The 22,017-nt window shown below is 41.5% G+C and overlaps 1 protein-coding gene across 1 annotated transcript in view; it reads right to left on the bottom strand.

Annotated features, from left to right (window-relative positions):
- LOC103274580 (protein kinase C beta type-like) overlaps positions 1-22,017 on the bottom strand; it is a 204,809-nt gene that overhangs the window by 127,912 nt on the left and 54,880 nt on the right. The gene's annotated exons all lie outside the window — the stretch shown is intronic.

Raw genomic sequence — 22,017 nt, forward strand, 5'->3', positions numbered from 1 at the left:
ACAGCAGCATTACTCACAATAGCCAAAAGATAGGAGCAACCTCCAAGTGTCCATTGACAGATGAATCGGTAAACAAAATGTGGTCTATAAATGCAATGGAATATTCAGTCTCAAAAAGAGAGGAAATTCTAACACATGCTACAACATGGATGAACTGTGAAGCCATTATGCTAAGTGAAATACATTACAAAAGAATAAATATTGCATGATTCCACTTATATGAGATACCTTGTTTCCTTCACATCATTTTCTATACATTATGGTTTTATAATTACTATCTTTTACTATTTCTTTTTTTTTTTTTTTTGAGTTGGAGTCTCACTCTGCCCAGACTGGAGGGCAGTGGCCACTCTCGGCCATCGCAGCCTCGACCTGCTGGGCTCTGGCGATCCTTCCGCTCAGCCTTCCAAGTAGCTGGAACTACAGGCATGCGCTACTACACCCAGCTAGTTTTTGATTTATTGTAGAGATGAGGTCTTGCCAAGTTGCCCAGGCGGGTCTCGAACCCGCGGGCTCAGGCAATCCACTCACCTCAGCCTCCCAAAGCACGGAATTACAGGCTGAGCCACCAAGCCCAGCTTTACTATTTAATGTTTTCTCCAGAGAAGGATTTCATCTGATTTGTAATATCTTCTATTACATAGACATATGAGACACATGAGATCCCTATGAATATGCAAATTCATTGACAGAAAGGAGAATAGGGGTTGCCAAGGGATGAAGGAAGGAGGGAATGGAGAATTGCTGTTAAATGAGTTCAGAGTTTGAGTTTTGCAAGATGAAAAAGTTCCTGAGATGAACTGCACAAGGTGAATATACTTAAAATGACAGTACTGAACACTTAAAAATGGTTAAGACAGTAAATTTTATGCCATGTGCATTTTACCACAATGTTTAAAAAAACCATAGACATCAACAAGTATCCTTCTTTATGAGACAATGCTATGACCAGAAAGGACCTCAGGGAGAACTTCTTTGTGCTCTGTGGAGTACAGTCATCTGGGATGCAGCTGAGAAAGGGCTGAAGACAAACTGTTGGGAGCAAATTACTACTCCCAATGAGCCTCTGTCCCAAGTACCAAAACCTATGAGGTCACAAATCTCATGGAAGCCCCTGTGGTCCCTGCACAGCACATGGTAGAGTCAGGATGCTGAATGGAGCAGAGGTACAGCCAAGAAACAGGATGCCACCCAGAAAGGAGGTGGCTGCTACAGTCGATTTCGGGTCACTGAAGGAGAGAGAAAGGGATTACTTATGAGAGAGGGGCAAAGGGAGACATGAAGGTAAGACTGCCCCCTCCATCCAAGCTCCCTCTATCCCCTGCTGCTTCTGGGTATCTAAGTTGTCAAAGCAACTCTCTGGAGATCTAAACTTTTCCTTCTCTTTCAGTCAGAGACTGAAAAAAAAAGAAAAAGAAAAAAGGCTAAACCCTGGCAAAATTCATCCTAATGGTCAATACTGGACAAGCATAAACCCTCTCTGCAAAGAATAGGAAACAGAAAAAAAAACTTGTGCATTCATTCACTCAAGTATTTACTGTCTCCTGTTACAAATCAGATGTGATCCCTGTCTGATGGAGAAAACATAATAAACTTGTAAAAAGTAATGATTATACAACCACAATGTATAGAAAATGCTGTAAAGAAAACAGCTTTGTCACAGTGACAAAGGCTAAGAGGAGTCCTTCCATGACAGATCTGTTAGGTTGCATGTCCAATGTCCATTCCTCCCTCTCTCCTTACTAACAGAACCCTGAGACTATTCAAAGCCACAGTGCTTTCAGGTAAAAGTCTTCTAACTCCTAGCCTCACCTTCCGTTCCAGCCAACATGATATAAATGAATTCCCTAGGAAGGGCAGCACTATCTCTTCTCACGTAAAAAAGGCAGAGCCTTGCAAGGAAAAGGAAAAAGAATCTTGACCATCCCATAGTCTTCATGCTTAGAATGTGGAATAAATGCTTGAAGGTTCTGCAGCCATTTTGTGACCATAAGAAAGAAAACTACCTGCTAAGGCAGGTAGAGTTGGAAGATCAAAGAAATCTGAGTCCTCAGTGACATCATTTATCTGTCCTGAAAGTTCTGGTTTGCCTACACTCATCTGCCCTTTTTTTCTTTTCCTTTTGTTTTTTATTTTTATTTTTTTGCTTGATCCTACTTTCTGGCTTCTGCAATGATGATAGGTTGTTAATGTAGTGAGAAAAACTAATAAAATATACTCTATTTTGAAATATATAGCTATTTGGTTATATAGCAAAGATAGCAAAAATATATTCAGGAACTCTATCCAGTATTTTTGTCAAACTCCAGGAAATGTTGGAGTTTTTTTCCAAAATTTTCTGTGATTCTGTTCTAACATGAGTGTCAGTGTTCAAAGCATCTTCACATAGTGTCTTTCCAAATGTGTTTTATAAGCAGTGTAATTCGACTTGGTTGTCAATTTTTCCTAGGAAACGCTCCAAAAGGAATAGAGCTGCAGTTACTTTCTTTCAGAAACTTTCTTTCCTCCTGAGTCCTCAATAATTTATATCTCTTACACCACACTGTGATCAAGGTTCAAAAATACACTTGATAGTTAACACAGTTATATAACTATTTAAACAAATACATGTGAACTTAAACAACGAAATGAATATCTCACCTTCAAAATAGTCATCTTGGAAGGTTTAATAAAGAAAACTGAACTGAATAGAAATTCTAAAGAGGATACCAGCAATGTGTTTGATCCATGACATAGTCATTACAATAAATGAACAGCCAAATTATGCTCAAAGCAAAGCACCACAAATATTTAATCACAACAGCATGAACGCTATGAACTTATCTGTAAGCACAGCATTAGCTGATCTCACATTTTTGTATATACAGCACTCTATTTTTCTTCATGGGAAGCCTTTCTGTAATTGCAGGTTTAGTCCTATTTTACCTCATTGTTATTTAAGAAGGTATTTTTAAATTGATTGATAGTTAGGTTTGGTTGGATATTAGTTTCACTTCATCCCTCACAAAACAGATAACACAATAAAAGAACAAGTCTTTATTATTGACCTGATTCTAGTCAATAATGAAAACGTGGTTATGTGAAGTTGACTGAAATTTATTGAAAAGATGTCTTCTAGTAGACCTCGCCTAATCACCAAGGCCAGACCATAACTTCCTATGTCTTCCTATAGAAACCCTCTCAGCTTCTCCATCACCACCATCCCAGTTTCACTTATAGTCTTACTGGCTTCCTCCCATCCTTCCAAGCACCAGAATATCCCCCATTCCCCTTTTATCAAATTGGCCTTCTTGTCTGGAGATTCTCGATGCTTATTTACTTACGCAAAATGATTCCCATCTGTCTCTAGAAGGTCATTTGCTGTTCTTGCTGACACATTCCACCTCATTAAGGCCCCATCTTTTCCTCTCATCATACTAACTTGAAGTATTTATTCAACATACTCAAAACATTCTTGATAGTAACTTAAGATCATCAAGAAAGACAAAGAAGTCAAATGTGAAATGCTTTGACGAGTCCTCCCTCCCATGAGTATGTTTCTAAGGCAGACGCAAAATTTGTTCTTACTTTGCCTCAGCTTGATGAGATCACTGAGCCTCTGATACCCCCTAATATGTCTTGCCAGAAAGTGTAAGAAACATCTGATCCTCTCCCTGGGCCTGCTATGAAACCTCTTCTCAATCAAGTATAAATGAAGGGCAGTGCCCCTGTTTTAAACGTGGTCCATCTGGAGAATTGCAGAGAAGTCACAGGTAGCCTTCTGCCAGTGACTGCCACCTGGCATGTGGCTCACCAGCTCTCTGTGTCTTTGTCACTCAGACCTGTCAAGGCCAATCCCATTCATAATCTAGAGTGGCAGTCCCTCCTAATCTCTGAATGGGCATCCTTTCTCCAGTCGCTCCTGGCCAGGCCATATGGACAGGGAGCTCACGCAGATCCTCAGGAAAGGTTTCTGAGTCAATACATCCTAATTTGAAAACATTTCGGGGATGTTCATTCCATGGACCATGATGCAGTCATAAAATAGAACAAGGACATTCTATATGTACTGAAACAAAAAAAACCCCACCAAGACACAGGACATTGTTAAGTTAAAAAAAAAGCAAGGTAAACTTACATTTGAAAGTTTGTGTTTGGGGGAAAGAAAAATAAATGCACGTGATTTGCACGTACATGGTAGACTATTTCCAGATGTCTACACGAGAAATGGGTAATATTAGTTGCCTATAGGGAGGTAAACTGAATGGCCTAAGGGCCAGGAATAGGAAAGAGACTTTTCAAGGTAGACCTTTTTGTATCATTTTAATTTTGAACCAGTGAGTATATATAATGATTCAAAATCTAATGTAATTAAAACGTTCTATAAATGAGACCAGAGAGGCAGTCATATAATAGGATACAATGATGCTTCTGTATTTCTTGACTTGGAAAGATGCTCCACATATATTAATTGCAGAAGGGTACAAAGCAGATTTCAGAATAATGTGCTTTAAGTTAGGTTTCTAGTTTTAATTTAAAACACATGTAAATGTTGATTAAAATCCTCAAGAACATAAACCAAATGTTAATGGTGTTTTTCTGAGTAGCAAAATGAGGGGTGATTTTTATTTTCTTATCTTTGTAGATCTTCATTCTCTAATTGTTCTGTCACAGGCAAGCATTTGAGAATTGTAAAAAAAAAAATTTAATTAAAAAAATGAAGTCTCCATCTTTCTGCTTCTGTTCTCCTTCCTAGGCAAGGGCAGTTACTCTGATGCTGCCTTCCTGTTGAATTCCTTATTTGGAGGGACAGCGCAGGGCTGCCAGAGCAGAGCGAGGAGGACAGGATTTTAAAAGGCAGAACCGTAAACTTGGCATAAAATAAGCAGCCAGGCTCTCATGTTAGCCATGTAAACAGTAATGTGTATTCATTAAAACTGCATTAGTCTCAGGAGTCCCCAGAGATCGGGGGCTAACGGGGGGCGGGGGGGTGGAGAGAGGCTGCCAACTGCACCTGCTGTTTTCTAACACAATGTCAACAGGCCAAAAGTGGGTTTCTGGTGCATGTCACAGCCCAAAAAGGGCCACCCAGAGGGACTTCATGGCTTCCATTAGTCTTGTTAAAGGTAACAAAGATTCGAAAAAGAGAAGTACCCAGGATTTCAAACTTCTGGCTTGGGTTGGCTTGAACCCAACCTGCCCTGCTAAACGGTACGCAAGGAAAATGTATGCTAAAAAATTGAGGACTGGTAGACATCACCAGCATGGTCCACTGCAGAGCTGGACTGGCCTATGAAAAGGATGTTAAAGGTAGGCTCCTACCCAGTCCCCTTACAGGCCAGGTATCACCTAAATGAATGAAATCAACCAAGTAAAAGAATCATGGCCAACACACATTGAGGGCTCACTGTTCTAAGGACTGTTCACACCTTATCTCATTTAAACCTCCCAACAGTCCTGTGAGGTGGGTACTAATGCCATCCCCATTTATGGGTAAAAAAATGAGGCATACAGACATGAAATACTTTGCCCAAGATCACCCAGCCAACTGGTGGTGTCCACACTCAGAACCAAGTCTCACTCCAGAGGCAACAGTCCTGGTCACAACACCATTCCTCTTCTCCCAAATCTTACCAAACATTCAACTGGAGTTTTAAGACAGTGACTTTTAACCCTGTGCTAAGGATCTTCTAGGCAGCTAATGATAGTAGGAACCACAACTGTCAAATCCACAAGTGCCAATGGTGGGTCATATTGGCCCTACTGTATTGATTAAGTAACTGAGGCTTATAAGCTTAGGGGGATATTTCCACATAGTGGGGAGCAACCTCACCCTTATGACAGGAATGGAGAGTGGGGCCATCCTGTGCCCTCAGGCAGGTGGTACAAAGAGTGCACAGCTTAAACTAAAAGGGGAATCTAGTTTTGAGAGTGCAGGGACGTTGCTTGGGCCCAATGAGAAGAAGGTCATTCTGACTGAAGGGAGGGAAGAGAACAAGGAGCCGGAAACCAGGCTAAGGAAATCCAGAGGAGGGCAACAGTTCTTAGAAGCAGGGAGCAAAGCTCCCTTTTCCTTTTACAGGGCACAAACCCAAATGTCACCTGAGCAGGAATTCTGAGATTGAAAGACAAAGACACCAGAAGGATTCAAGAGATGCTTAAAGCCTTCCCCTATTGAGCCAGAAAAGTTAGAAGAGCTTCCTGTCCCAGAAGCGGAGCAGACCAGCAGTTTCATGCTTATTTTTCCCTTTCCTAAGATAACACTGTTCAGAGCTTTCAAGGTTAGCAAGTCTGATGTGAACTGTTTTTGTCACATCACTGACTTTTCCCACACTCAGAAATGACTAGCTTCTTCCCCCTCTTCTATAGCCTTGGAAAGAAGGAGAAGCTGAAGTTCACAACTCTGGATCTGCCTGTTTACCCAATGATGGATACCACTGAATGCCCATCTCCCCAGTGATCTCCACCCAGACTGCCTCCCTCACCCACAGTAATGGTACTCCTTGACCCTGCCCCTTGCTTCAGTTCATTGGTCACCAGATCTAAGCTAAGCCAATCAAATTCTTTCATGGACGTAAGAAGGAAGCTGAGATTCAAGGAGATACACACCAGGCAGCTCTGGGAGGTCATCTCCATCCAATATGTAGAGTAAGAAACAAGGAAGGCAGGCATGCCCAGGGCAGGAATAATGAATATGGACAAGGAGAAGCAGAGATGAGAGATGGGGAGACCCAACAGTCTTCTGGTTCCTAATTCTCTTCCCTCCCTTCGGCCAGATCGACCTTCTTCTCACTGGGCCCAAGCAATGTCCCTGAACTCTCATCCTAGATTCCCCTTTTAGTTTTAGCTGACTCAAGTTGGTTTCTGTTACTTGCAACCAAAAAAGCTAAACATAACTAAAACATAACCCATGCTCACTTTCCTAGGGCATGAAGACCTCTGACTAATACACCCTAACAGCTAAAAATAAACTAACTGAACAGTAAACCACAGGCCAAGAATAAGAGCAAATAGGGCAAGAGTCAGGACACTGGGCTGACTCAAGACTCGGTGGAAGGCAAGGGAGGGCAATCTGTGGAAGGCTGATTCAGCAAGTGTCTATGAACCATCAGGCAAGGTTGCAGTATGAGGGGAACAGACCACTCAAATATAGACCTGCCTTCACACAGGTTATAGCAGAGGGAAAAGTTTCACCCACACAGCCATTAGGAAGTGATATGAGGGGAAATGCAATTAAGCATTAAACAGTGGATTCTAGGCAAAAGGGCTCTGAGAAGTTCAGCTACCTGGGGAATATGGGGGCAGGGGGGCATTTCCCAGGATAAGGAGAAGTTTGAAGAAGGATAGCTCCTGCAGGACAATGAGAAGGCCAGCATGGTTGCACTGAGGCTCCAGCGAACAGAGAGATGGATGGAAAGCCCACAGAAAGGGGCATGTCCAGGCAGGGCTCCCACGCATCCATCACTGCAAGCTACCTTCATGACATCTGCCATATCCACACACCATTTGCAATATCATTAATAGTTTTCTTAAAGTTAACTTACTTTTTAATCCCAGGCCACTCAGGAAATGACTTCAAAGAGTAAAAAACACAGAGCTAGCTTATGACCCAGCAATTCCACTCTTAGGAAGATACCCAAGAGACTTGAAAACATGTGTTCATACAAAAAAAAATACATGCATGTTCATGGCTATTCCTAACAGCCACAATGTGGAAAGTACCCAAATGTCCACCAATCAATGAATGGATAAACAATATGTGGTCTATACAAGGGAATATTGTTCAGCCATAAAAAGGAATGATATACTAATATATGCTACAACATGGAGGAATGAGCCTTGAAACATTCTAAGTAAAAGAAGTCAATCACATAGGAGCACATACTGTATGATTCATTTATAGGCGATACCCAGAATAGGCAAATCTATAATAAAATGAAAGTAGATTGGTGGTTGTCAGTGGCTGAGAGGGTGGGAGAATGGGGGAGTGACTGCCAATGCATTCAGCGTTTCTTTTGGGGGTGGTGAGAATGTTCTGGAATTAGATAGTGGTGATAGTTGCACAACATTGTAAATATATTAAAAACCATGAATTGTGTGATTTAAAAATGGTTAAAATAGTGAATTTTATGCTATGTGAATGTATCTTAATTTAAAATTTTAATTTAAAAAAAATCAGTATCTCTGAACATAACTAGAAGTTCACCATGAAAACAAAATAACACAAAATGAATACAGAAAATATGATGGATATGCATATATATACACATAATGACCGCCGTGCCCCACCCTCCCTATTCACCCAGTCTTTTCCAAGCAACATTTTTCAGTTTCCCCAGATTTAAAAAAAAAAAAAATCCCTCAAAGGAAAATATTTTGCCAATGTGGAAGAGGTGAAACAAAAAAGCCGCAGAAGCACTAAAAGACATCAAAACTGACAAGATCAGAAACTGTTTGGAGCAGTGAGAAAAGTGTCTTAATAGGTGTATTGCATCAAATGAAGAGTAATTTGAAGGTGATTGTTTTAAAGTACAAAATTTTTGAAATACACAATTTTTTATAAATAAACTCTGGGATTTTTTTGAGTCCCTTCTCATTCATCATACACATACACACACACACACACACACACACACACACACACACACACACACACACATTCATATATACATAATTGGAATACTATTCAGCCATAAGAAATAATGAAATTATGCCTTTTGCAACAACATGGATGGGACTGGAGGCCCTATCTTAAGTGAAACAACTCAGAAACAAAATTAAATACTGCATATTCTCACTTATAAGTGGAAGCTAAATCGTGTGTGCACATGGACACAGTGTGGAATAACAGACACTGGAGATTGGAAAGGGTGGGAGGTAGGAGGAGGATGATAAATTACTTAATGCATACAATGTGCATTATTTGGGTGATGGTTTAAGCCCAGACTTCACCACTATGTGATGTATCCATGTAACAAAACTGCACTTGTACCCCTTAAATGTATACAAATTTTTTTAAAAGGAACAGGAGACAGCTGGTTTCCTTTTTCTGCTCTCTGCCACATAAGGAGACAACAAGAAAGGAGCATCTGTAAGCAAAGAGGAAGGCCCTCACCAAAAACCCCAGACCTCCAGCCTACAGAACTGTGAGAAAATCTCACATTTCTGTGGTTTAAACCATCTCATCTAGGGTATACAGTGTCCCAAACAGACTAAGGCACTTGTGAGAGAGAAATATGAAAGAAGACCCATTATCAGTAGGAGAGTGTCAATTCAGTGAAAAATGGCCCGTTTACACAGTCCAATAATTTGTACTAATGAAAAACCTGTGTCCCAGACTGCTATCTACAGGCAGGAAAGTGGATCATGCATGACCTATGAAGGGAAAAAAGAGTAAGTGACATCAGGTTGGCAGTGTGGATTCATTTATTCCTCAAACACTTGTCGAATGTCAACTGTGTGCCAGGCACCATGAACAAAACAAAACAAACCCTGCCCTTGAGTGGCCAGTATTCCAGTGGGTGTCGGGGGGAGTACACTAAGACTAGGCAGAGGAAACGAGAAGGTGTTTACGGAGGCGGGTGGTGGCATTACACTGTTCTTCACACTCTTCCTTTCACTCGCCTCTATTTTATGTTTTCCATATTGCCTAGGTAAGGAGTGTTTTGAAATAAAGGGAGAGCCCAAACCCCTTGGCAAACCATCCAAGACACTCCTGAGTCCTGGCTCTCTGTCTCCCAGCATCCCCCACACCTGTGCTAGAGTTGCACCTGAGGACTCTCCGTTGGTGCCACATGCTCCACACAGGTGCCTCACAAAAGCTGTTCATCTGCGGGTGATGCCCTCCCCACATTCTCTGCCTGGCCTCTAAGACCTCGATCTGCCCATGAACGCCCCTTCCCAAGGGGACCTCGCTTCAACCCACCTCTAGCCCATGCAGCAACAACCATCTCTTCCGCTGCAGCACGGTCATGAAGAAACCCAACCCCGACTCTTCCCAGTTAATCTCAAGGCATCATTTCAACTTCAACCAGTTCCCCTCAGTGTCTTCTTTCTTCCCTCAGGTCCCAGGGAGTTCACCCATTTCTCTTTCCTCTTCCATCTCACTCCTATACCTACCTGTTCTAGATGAAATTTCTCTCCCCACCTGCTACCCCCAATCTCCTAAATAAACATATGTGCTATCTGCTGCCCCCAAAGATAAGCCCATAAACCCTTTTACTCCTAAAGGAGAGAAGACAATAAATTGATATGCTGTTAAATCTCAAAACTTCTGCTGCCTCAGGTTCTCAGAGTCATCGCTCCTGGACCAAAGGTCCCTTTGTCTGGAAGTGTGGTGAGCAGAGAGAATGGGTGGGTCCCAGGCAGGTCCAAAGGAGTTTTGGAGATTCTTCTGCAAGGCAGGATAGGAACATTTTCCTCCCTGAGTCAACTTGTATGGTTCCTACCCTTCCACCCAGACCCCACACTCACACCAAGACTGGGGTCTCTGGGCTCTGAGATAGGCACCTCCCTTCCTGGTTCCTAGACATCTGGGGTCCTTGATACTACTGATGACAGAATCTCAGAAAAAGAAAAGGTCTCATGCATCCAATCAAGGGTCTGCTCAGCCCAGGCCTGATAAAGCAGTGGTTCTCTATTTTTATTTTTATTTTTTATTTTTGAGTCGGAATCTCACTCTGTCGCCCAGGCTGTAGTGCAGTGGCACACTCATGGCCACCACAACCTCTACCTGCTGGGCTCAGGCGATCCTTTTGCCTCAGGCTTCTAAGTAGCTGGATCCACAGGCACATGCCACCACACCCGGCTAATTTTTTGATTTATTGCAGAGATGAGGTCTCAGCTGGTCTTGAGCCCGTGAGCTCAGGCAATTCTCTCACCTTGGCCTCCCAAAGTGCTGGGATTATAGGTATGTGCCACCATGGGTTCTCAATTGAAGTTTACTTTGTCCCCCAGGGGACATTCTGGAGGCTTTTTTTCCCCACAGCTCAATGCAGCCTCAACCTCCTGGGCTCAGGCTATCTTTCCACCTCAGCTTTCTGAGTAGCTGGAACTACAGACACACACTACCATGCCCAGGTTTTGTGGGGGGTTTTTTTTTTGTTTTTTGGTTTTTTTTCTTTTTGAGTCGTGGTCTCACTATGTTGCCTAGACTAGCTCGAACTCCTGGGCTCCAGCAATTCTCCTTCCTCAGTCTCCCAAAGTGCTGGGATTCCAGGCGTGAGCCACTGTGCCCAACCTGTCTGGAGGCATTTTTTTATTGCCACAAATCAGGGTGAAGGCTGGGCACAGTGGCTCATGCCTGTAATCCCAGCACTTTGAGAGGCAGAGGAGAGAAGATTGCCTGGGCAACTTGGTGAAACCTCATCTATATAATAAATCAAAAAAATTAACCGGCATGATGGCAGCTTGCACCTGTGGTTCCAGGTGCTTAGAAGACTGAGGCAGAAGGATCACCTGAGCCCAGCAGGTCAAGGCTGCAGCGGGCGTGAGCATGTCACTGCACTCCAGCCTGGGTGACAGAGTGAGAATCTGCCTCAATAAAAAAAAAAAGAAAGAAAGAAAAGGAAAATACAAATTAAGGTAAGAGTTGATACTGGGTAGAGGCCAGGGATGCTACTAAACGTCCTACATTACCCAGGACAGCCCCCAACAAAGACTTACCCAGCCCAAATTGTCCACAGTGTTGAGGCTGAGAAATAGAACTCTAAATCCCTCTCCTCGTGGGACACTCACTTTTTCCTACCCTGAACCCCATCCCCACCCAGAAAACCCACTTCCCCTACACATGGTATTTCTGACTGGATAAATCGTGGCTGTCCTTAAGTCAGGATCTCTGCCGCTAGCCGGCTGAAACCCCTAAAATCCTTGATGCCTAGCTGGCTCCAGAGGCTGTCAGAAAATGAGTACAAAATCCCTCCTCCACAATTTAATATATGATAAAGGCGGCATTTCAATTCTGTGGGAAGCGATGGATTATTCAATAAATGGTATTGGGACAACTGGCTGGCCATCTGGTAAAAAATAAAGCTAGATCCTCACCTCCCTCCTAAAACCAAAATAAATTCCAGATGGATTAAAGATTTAAATGCAAAAAAAAAAAAAGTTCAAGTAGTAAAAGAAAATATGGGTGAATTGCTCTATAATCTCATTGAGGAAGAGGCCTCAAGACACAAAAGGTAGACTATGTGGAAGAAAAGACTCATATATTCAGCTATTGGAGAATTTTTAAATGCCTATGGAATAAAAAAAACTCCATGGTAAATCAATTTTTCAAAGTTGAAAACCAATTTTATATACTATTACATATGAAACTTATGCCAGGCTAGCAAAAACTTGTTAAAAAACAATTTTTAAAAAGTAGGGGAAAAAGCAAAAGAAAGAAAGCTCACAGAAAAAGAAAGCTTTCAAACATAAAAATTAAGATGACAGTGAGCTACTAGTTTTTCACTGATCAGATTGGCAAAATGAAAAGTTTGATAATATTCTGTGTTAAAACATGGGGAGCAAGATGTCTGAAGGAAGTGTGAACAGACCCTCCATGGAAAGCAATTCAGCAGCATCAAGTCACATTGTAAAGCACATACTCTTCATCCAAATGATTCCAATGCTAACTCAACCTTGCACACATCCCCAAACTCACAGTGATAAATGCAAGCAATAATGTTCATTACCATATTGTTTGTAAGAGCACAAGACTCTCAAGAGCACCAATGCCTATTGTCAGAGGACAGGTTAAATACATTAGAAACAAATGAGGCAGCTCTCTACATCACTCAAAAGTGAAGAAAACTGGAGTAGGTGCAGATTCAATCATCCATTTAGCCAGTATTGATTAAGTACCTACAATGTCTCAAGCACTGTTCTAGGTGCTGGGAATTACAGCAGGAGGAAGTCTGTCAAGATACTGTGGGTTGCACATGCTTGGAAAATTACTGGAAGAAAATATAGGAAACTGGTAACAGAAGAAGCTCTTAGAGTTGTCAAATTTAGCAAATAAAACTACAGAACACTCAGTTAAATCTGAATATCACATTAAAATGAATCATATTTTAGTATAAGTTTGTGCCACGCAATATTGGGGGCATACTTATACTAAACAATTATTCCTTGTTTATCCAAGATTCTCATTTAAATGGACATGTCTAAGCAACCTTCTCTGGAAGTAGGGAGTGGGATCCTAAGGAAAGAAATGTCTACGACAGAAGAGAGGTTTCCTCTTCAAGCTGCTGTCTGTTGGAATGTATTGTACTGTTTCCCATTATCATCAAGAGTATGTATTGCTGGTATAATTATTGTTTAAACTGACATATATAAGTAAGAAGAGAGAAGAAATTCCACGAACCCAAGGCCCAACTCAGTGCAAGCTGCAAAGTGCATTCCTGGCCTGTTCGGCCCTCAGAGTCAGCCTGGCAGCCCCGAGGCTGCATTCCAGAGCCGGCTGCTTCTCTAAATGGAAACGCTCAATCCCACATCCCAGCAGCAAGTTAGCAAGCAAGATTCCGAGCTGTGCTATTTTTTTTTATTAAAAAAAAAAAAACGGCCAATGCAAAGAAGGAAATGTAGAAAACAGTGAGGAGAAGAAACACCAGGCATGCTAGAAACTGGCCTTTTCCATGACAATAGAGAGAAATAAAAACAGCCTGGTTTTAAGAATTTCTCTGGCCTCTCAGATCATCTCCATCTGTCCTTGCCTCTTCCTTGGGGGAGATTTTACCACTCAAAGTGGAAAAGTGCCTTTTATGTAAAAATCCCCAACCTTTAAATCCCAGATATTTTTTAAGCACTAGCAATAACTGACATGAGCACTTACTATACGCCAGGCATGCTTCTAAATGGTTTAACAAATATTAAAGCTTACTGGGTTATTTCAACAATCCCATATGATATATGCTGTTATTATCTCTCTTGTGCATACGTGGAAGATGAGACACAGAGAAGCTCAGCAACTGCCAAAAAATCACATAGCCAGAAAGTAGAAAACTTGGGATTTGAACTAAGGGAATCTACCCCCAGAACCTACACCCTTAACCATAGGCCAGGCCTAAAGGCAGACACACCCACTGCCCTTGTAGAGTTATGGCTCATGAGGGAATCAGGCCATCCTCAAGGAAACAGATAAGCTAATGCCAAATAGTGCAAGGTCTAAGGCAGACACAAATGAGAACTTGAAATGGATTACTCACTCATTTAATCAACAAAAATTCAATAGAGGTCTATTGTGTGTCTAGCAAGGTCCTAGGCACCAGAGGATGCAGCAGTGAACAAAACAGAGGTCCTTGGCCTCATGAAGCCTAAAGTCCTAGTAAATATCTGAAGGAACTTTAGACAGGATGTCAGCAAATGCCAACTGAAGAAAGGTACATTTAAGCTGAGACTAAAGGGGAAGAGTTCATCATTTGAAGAGAAAAGGGAAAACTCTTCCAGGCAGTGGGAGCCACATGCTGCATCCTGAGTGGAAAATGAGTTCAAGTATCTCCCATCCCTGAGAACAATCCCACTGCTGATTTGTTTTTTTGTTTGTTTATTTGTTTTGAGTTGGAGTCTCACTCTGTCACCCAGACTGGAGTGCAGTGGCCGCTCCCGGCCACCGAAGCCTCGACCTGCTGGGCTCCAGCGATCCTTCTGCCTCAGCCTTCCAAGTAGCTGGAACTACAGGTGCGTGCTACCACACCCAGCTAATTTTTTGATTTATTGTAGAGATGAGGTCTCACCAAGTTGCTCAGGCGGGTCTCGAACCTGTGGGCTCAGGCAATCCACTCACCTCAGCCTCCCAAGGTGCGGGATTACAGGCTGATTCCAGACATTCTCCATCCAATCCAAAACCCATGGTTCAGCATTTACTTTTATACTCACTTCGCTCCCAGTTATCTGAAAGATCTGGGGCAGGAATCATTTAGCATCTTATATTCCCAAGACATGTACTTGCTGATTAATGGAAGTTTTTTTGTTTTTGTTTTGTTTTGTTTTTTTGGCTTTCAAAATAAAGAGACTCTGGCCAGGCCCGGTGACTCATACCTGTAATCCCAGCACTTTGGGAGGTCAAGGAGAAAAGACTGCTTAAGTTCGGGAGTTCCAGACCAGCCTGGGCAACATAGTGAAACTCCGCCTCTACAAAAAATACAAAACTTAGTTGGGTTTGGCGGCATGCACCTGTAGTCCCAGCTATTCGGGAGGCTGAGGTGAAAGGATCGCCTGAGCCTAGGAGGTCGAGGCCGCAGTGAACCATGATCATGCCATCGCACTCCAACCTGGGTGACAGAGTAAGACTCCAATTCAAAAAAAAAAAAAATTAAGGCAGTTCTGATTGTTCATGTTCTGATCAAGTTTTAGTCTTTGCCACTGTTGGAAGAGAAGTTCTGTAGCAATACCAGTGCCTAGATGTACAGAGCTGACCTGTCTAAATACATTTGGGGGAAAAACTAGGACAGAAACCAGGAGAGGCTCAATCACTCCCCCACACATATGGGCACACACACACACACAAACTAAAGTTCTCTTCCGGATCCTACTCACAAAAGCGTGGAGCCATGTATTTTTGTCCGAAGCAGGACAATAAAAGCAGTTCTCTTTACCACAACTCTGAGTCGGGGGAAGGTTTAGAAATAACACAAGTAAAACTTTGAGCCCAGTTCCCGAACATATCATCATCAAGAGATTACCACCACTATGTAGGAAAAAATGGTGAAGAATGGAAATCTGGAGGCACATAACTTAGGTTTCAAATACTAGCTAGATGCTAACTTTGCCACCTCTCTGTCTGAACTACTATGCCTCAGCTTACCCATCTGCAAAATGGGAACTGTTATAACAGGGTGTATACCTCACAAGATGCTGAAAGGGTCAAATAAGTGAAGGAAAAGCATTTAGAACAGTGCTTGGCACAGAATAAGTACTATCTTAGCTGTTTACCTCCACTACTACCAATATTATTATTACCATTTTGTTATGATAGTTATGATGGTGATGATCCAAATTGAAGTGACTGGTGAATTCTCAAAGAATTTTTGATTGCCCAATGAAATGGCAAGGGCAAATGTACCATGATTACATAAGATGTTAGCCATAAGGGAAAACTGGTGAGGGGTATACAAAGAAACTCTCTATATAGTTTTGCAAATTTCTTGAAAATGTAAAATTATTCCAAAAAGTTTTCTGTAAAGACAGAGGCAAATATTTTCTCCTGAGGCCTTCTCCTTTATCAGCAGAGGAACCTAAATTTCAGAAACAATATCATGTTGTCCACACAGGTAAGAGTCCCATTCCACCCTGCACACCCCTGGGTTCCTCCAAGCTGCCTTCTTCTGCTCAGTGAAGCAGTTTACCAACTGACTGTGAGTTATAATCAAATTCGACAGACCCAGTCCTTTATCTGCCATCAAGTTATCTCTTTCTTCAGAGAATATTTATTGAGTGCCTACTGTGTACCAGGTACTGTTACAGGAGCTGGAAAACCACACAAATAAGATATACACACCCAGCCACAGTATCTGTCTGCACCAGCTCTGAGATCTCAAGAGTATGTATTTGCCAGCGCAGAGTGAGTTCTGTGGTTTCCAGTGCTGGGGAATGGTCATTACAGGGTGCCTTCTTGGCCACTTGAATCTTTGGGACTTCAGAGAAAAATGCTGCCACCATTCAATTCCTGCAAGAGACCTCAAGGAGGAGACCCTCACAAGTTTAGACAACAGTCTGCAACTCAGGAAACCTGGTAAGGCTGGTTGCTGGGCAGGTGTGGCAGAAGCAACCCAACTTCCCATTTAATTCCTACTTGGCATTCCAAAAAGATGGGCAGGAGAAATCCGCCTTGTCTGTCTTTAAAAGAAGACATTTCTCCCACAGCTTCCTTCTCTTCTAATTCCCTCATCTATCCATCTACTCTCCCTCCCCTTCCGCTCTCAAAGCTGTTTCCTGCCGATAAAAACACCCCACAACTTCCAGTCTGCATAGTGAGATTGCAGCCAGCAGGCTCTAAATGCCGACATACTCCCAATCAAGCAGCAGGCGCCCTCGTTGAGTTAAAGATTTTTTTAAAACAAGAGAGCCCATGCTTTCTACTTACCCTCAGGATACAGCCCATTGGGAATGGGGTGGGTACAATCGATCACAAAGGACTGGCTACAGACAGAGGCTCTTGCTGAGCCACCCGCCATAGGAACTATGAGCAATTCAGAAAGATTTTATACCCTGACCCTCACATTCTCAGAGCCTTGGAATGACAGGCACAATTAATATTTTCAAACCATCCTTGGGAACCGCATTTTGATTAGAAAAAATCATAATAATCTTGTAGATTATAGAAAGTTGTTCCAATGGGGGTAGAAGTAGAGATGACCCTTTCAGCTCAGGAACCCCACAGGAGAAAAGGAGGGTCAAGAAAGACTTGGCCCGATACGGTGGCTCACACCTATAATCCCAGCTCTTTGAGAGGCTGAGGCAGGAGGATCACTTGGCCCCAGAAGGGTGAGGCTATAGTGAGCCAGGATTGTGCCACTGCACTTCAGCAGAAAAAGAAAAGAAAAACTAGACATGGGACACAAGAAGAATGCAGGGCACACAGGATTAGACACCACTGTTGTCAGAAGTCTCTAGCCAAATATAAAAGATACATGACTTTTTAGCCCAGAAATTCCACGTGCAGACCTTTGGAGGATAGACATGTTTGCACATGTGTGTCCACAGTTAGATACAAGGAGATACGCATAAAGAAACACTGCACAGATGTTGCAATGAATGAGGCAGCTTTATATGTGCCTATATGAAAACATCTCCAGGTTACATCATCAAGTGAAAAGAAAAAAAAGGAACAAGCAAAAAATGTGTGTAAGGTTACTAAGAGTCTAAGATTCATATGTGGACCCTCTCTCTATTATTACATGAGATACTAGTGACAGTGGTATTCTTCCAGAGAGGATTATCGAAGGCCTGGGTACAGGCCTGGGAGATTTGTTATTCACTGTATACCTTGTTGTACCTATAAGATTGCAAACTTTACATTATATATTCAGACACAAACTATTTTAATTGATAATAGATAACTAAAAATACCTAGGAAAAGAAGATAAAGGAGGTTATCAATTTACATCAACACATTTAAACACATGTACGCATATACACACAATTCCCTATAAAACATAATTGCTTAAGAACTGATATCCCTCAGTTGGCTTTGCAAAAGTGGTACTTCATAGACAGTCAGACCAGGGTTTCTCAATCATGGCACTATGGACATTTTGAACTGCAGAATTATTTGTTGTGAAGCTGTCCTACACATTTTATTTGTTTAGCAGAATCCCTGGCCTCTGCCCACTAGATTCCAGCAGCAACCCTCACCACTCCAAGCTGTGACAAATAAAATGTCTTCAGACATTGCCAAATGCTGCCAGGGAGCAAAATCGCCCTCGTTAGATTATGAGTCCCAAAGAGTAATAATTGTGTCTTCTTTATTTCCTTCTCTCTCCATATCTAATAACATACAAAAAGTTCTCACAGATAAATAATTACAAATGAACAAAAGTAATTTACAAGGCTTGTTTCAAATATTTACATATACACAGTTTGGCACTCCAACTTTCTGAATGCTGAAAAAGCACTTCTACCTTTCTGTTTACTCAGTAAGTTGCTACTTGCTACTTGTTAACAGGGAAATGGTCCCAACTCTCAGCAGAGACATTTGGGGGAGATGTCATTCCCTCAGTTAAAAAACAGGGAATATATTGGTCTTACCAATAGATAAGGAATGGAATGTAGTTTCCCTTAAACTACTCCTTGATCATTATTACCCTTGACCTTCTGTAATGCCAACCAATGTTGCAAATGCCAACAGCCAATCTCCAATGTGCCTTCTGCATGAAGGCCAAGCGGTGGCTGACATATCTACCTCCTCTTTCCATAGGAGCAGATGGAAAAGCAATAGTTTTATGTTTGACCATGTTGAGTGACTTCCACTTCTGCAGAAACTCCAAGAATGACCCTCACAAAGAAAACATCAACAGACTCAAAGACAAGCCCTGAGCCCCAAAATGAGCTCTTTCTTACACAATACCATTCATAAAAACAAAATAAACCACTACTACCTCTTGGATGTTTACCATGAAGCAAGTATAGGGTTAAGTACTTCACAGATATCACTTCATTGGATCCCCACAACAACCCAATGAAGTAAGTATGATCATTATCAACCCATATTCTAGATGTACAGACTAAATGCTAGAAGATTAAATGACTTGATCGATATCACACAGTTAAGGATGGCAGTGCTTGACAAATAGTAGGTTCTTATTAAGTGGTAGCTGCTATTATTACTCGTATTTTTTTACCTTCCTTGATGTTACCATGCTCCTTCCTATCCTAGGGCCTTTGCACCGTCTGTGCCTTCTGCCTGGGATGCTTTCCTGCCAATCTTCACCTAGTGTTTGTTTAAATGTCACTTTGTCAAGATAGACTTCTCTGACCCTCAAGACAAATGGTCTTGATATGCATGCTCACCCACCCTATTCTTCTCATTTATAGCACTTACCATAACTATAATTATATTATTATCTGTGACCATTTGTTTTTCTGTTTCCCTTATTAAATGGAAAGCTCCAGGAAGGAGAGACTGTGTCTAATTAGCTGACCGCTGGGTGAGAACCTAGCACAGTGCCTGGTACATAGTAGGCACTCAATCAAATATTGGATGGATACATAGGTAGGTGGATGGATGGATGAATGGATGGATGGATGGGTGGGTGGATGGATGGGAGGAAGGGAGGGAAGGAGAGAGGGTGGGAGGTAGTTGGAAAGCTAGAAAGGAAGAAAGGACAAATGAATGATTGAACTTCAAAGATAGGTAAGGTCTTAAGAGATCAAGTAGTCTAATTCTCTCCTCACCCTACAGTTGAAGACAGTAAAGTTTATGGAACTTAGGGTCAAATCAGACAGGATTTGATATGAGAATCTGGTCATTTGCAGAGAACTGGTCAGCTCCAGGAACTGGAGGATATGAGCTATCAGGTGACAGCTAAATGAACCAAGAGTGGATGCCTAGAAACTGCCCCCCCAAAAACAGGTGACAGCTGTATTTGGTTAAGGGTCCAGCCACTACACTGTGTGCATTTAAATTCACCCTAAGTACCTTTTTCCAGACTTATAAAATTGGTCTGATTATGCCTTCACAAAGTCTGAAGAAGAAGAAAAAAATTCTTTCACACATCAACGAGCTGTAGTCCTTAGATTCAAAATGCCCTTGCAAACCCACAGGAAACACTGTTCTTGTGTATCACATCACAGCATGAAGTCCCCACTTCCTTCAGGGGAAAGAATGAAGCCATCTGGCAGGAGTTGCTCTCAGTTCTCTCCCACCACCCCCTCCCTGCTAAGGACTCTGCAGAGCGCAGCATGCATGCCTTCCCCACATCCCCGGTCCATCTCACTCCATCAGAAGCACCGAGCTTTATCCTCATGGGCCCTCCAGCCTGTTTACACAACTAGGCTCTACACTCCAGGAGGTGCTTAAATTATTTACATGATCAACACCTGGCACAGGTCCTGACACATAGTAGGCACTCAATAAATGCTTACTGGATGAATGGATGGATGGATGAATGGATGGATGGATGGATGGATGGATGGATGGATGGATGGATGGATGGACGGACAGACAGACAAATGAAAAGCTTTCCAGATGACACTTAGAAGCATTTTCCAACTCTTTATTTGGCTTAGCCTACAAAAGATTAACTGTACTTGTGTGTATTCCTTTAATCAAAAGCTAATTGTGGAGTATTTTTAAAAAGGAATTTATACAGAAACTTTAGAATAAAGCTATTTCCTCTCTCAGGGCCTTTGCACATGCTGGCCCTTCTGCCTAAAATGCCCTTCTTCCTCTCATCACACAATTAATGCCATTTCTTCCTTAAGGTGCTAGTTTAATATCACCTTCACAGAAAGTACCATCCCACTAACTTCCTAAATAGGTATCTTCATGCATGCTTGCTATTCTCTCCTTGAGACCCTTATTGGCTTTTTAAAAATATTTGTTTTAATTTGCAGCCTATCTGTTCATATTTTTTGTCTCTCTCATCCTCTAAATGTAGGTTCAGTGAAGACACAGCAGATCTACAACACATATTTTCCCCAGCATCTAGCATAGTGCCTGCATACAGTATGTGTTCAACAAATATTTGTTGATTGAATGAATCAATTAAGTCAATAAGAAAGAAATGTGTCCAAAAATAATTAAAAGTTGAAAATGAAATAAGCAAACTTTAGGGGTCACATCTCAAAAACATCTTGAATCACATGAAATAATGCATGTGTTGATAATAATTCACGTGAAATCAAATATATTTAAATTTTCTCATAAATTTTGGTTCTAAAATCTTCAAAGGCAGAAGAGTGAATTGGGAGAGGGAAGCAGTAAATGTCTGCCAAATGCTATGTCTTGCTAAAATGTGAATGAATGAATTATCCCATTAGTAGACAAAGATTCATAATTTTGAGGGAAAAAATAGACTTCAAACATACATGGTTCACAAGAGACCTGCTGAAAATAAAATTATCCAAAATGAAAATGAAAAAATGGGAAAAGCTGTCATGAGTGAAAATGTTAATATCAGACAAAATTTAAGGCACAAGATAGTACACAGGACAAAGATGGGTATTTTGTATTCATAAAGGGTACATCAGTAATAACAAAACCAATAATTATGTGTGTTCCTTGTCCCTGGCATTATGTTAAGCACTTTACATTGATTATATCATTTAATTTAAGTATCAAAATGAAGTAACACTGGCATTATTATGATCACCAAGCTTTTAGAAGAATTTAAAACTGGTTTATCATTCAGTAAGTAGCAGAGGAGAATTTGAGCTCTGATCTATCTGACTTTACAATGAAGGCTGCAAAATCATGACACTCTGGCTCCTATAACATAAAAATACATTCAAGATACACAAAGCAAATTTTAAAAAAAATACACGAGTTGAAAAAAATCACTATCATAGTGGGAGACTCACATACTATCCAAATTTTGACAATCAGTAGATATAATTCAA

The sequence above is a fragment of the Carlito syrichta genome, unplaced genomic scaffold, assembly GCF_000164805.1.
Source record: "Carlito syrichta isolate Samal-C Ts95f unplaced genomic scaffold, Tarsius_syrichta-2.0.1 Scaffold314813, whole genome shotgun sequence".
NCBI classification, from domain to species: Eukaryota; Metazoa; Chordata; class Mammalia; order Primates; family Tarsiidae; genus Carlito; species Carlito syrichta.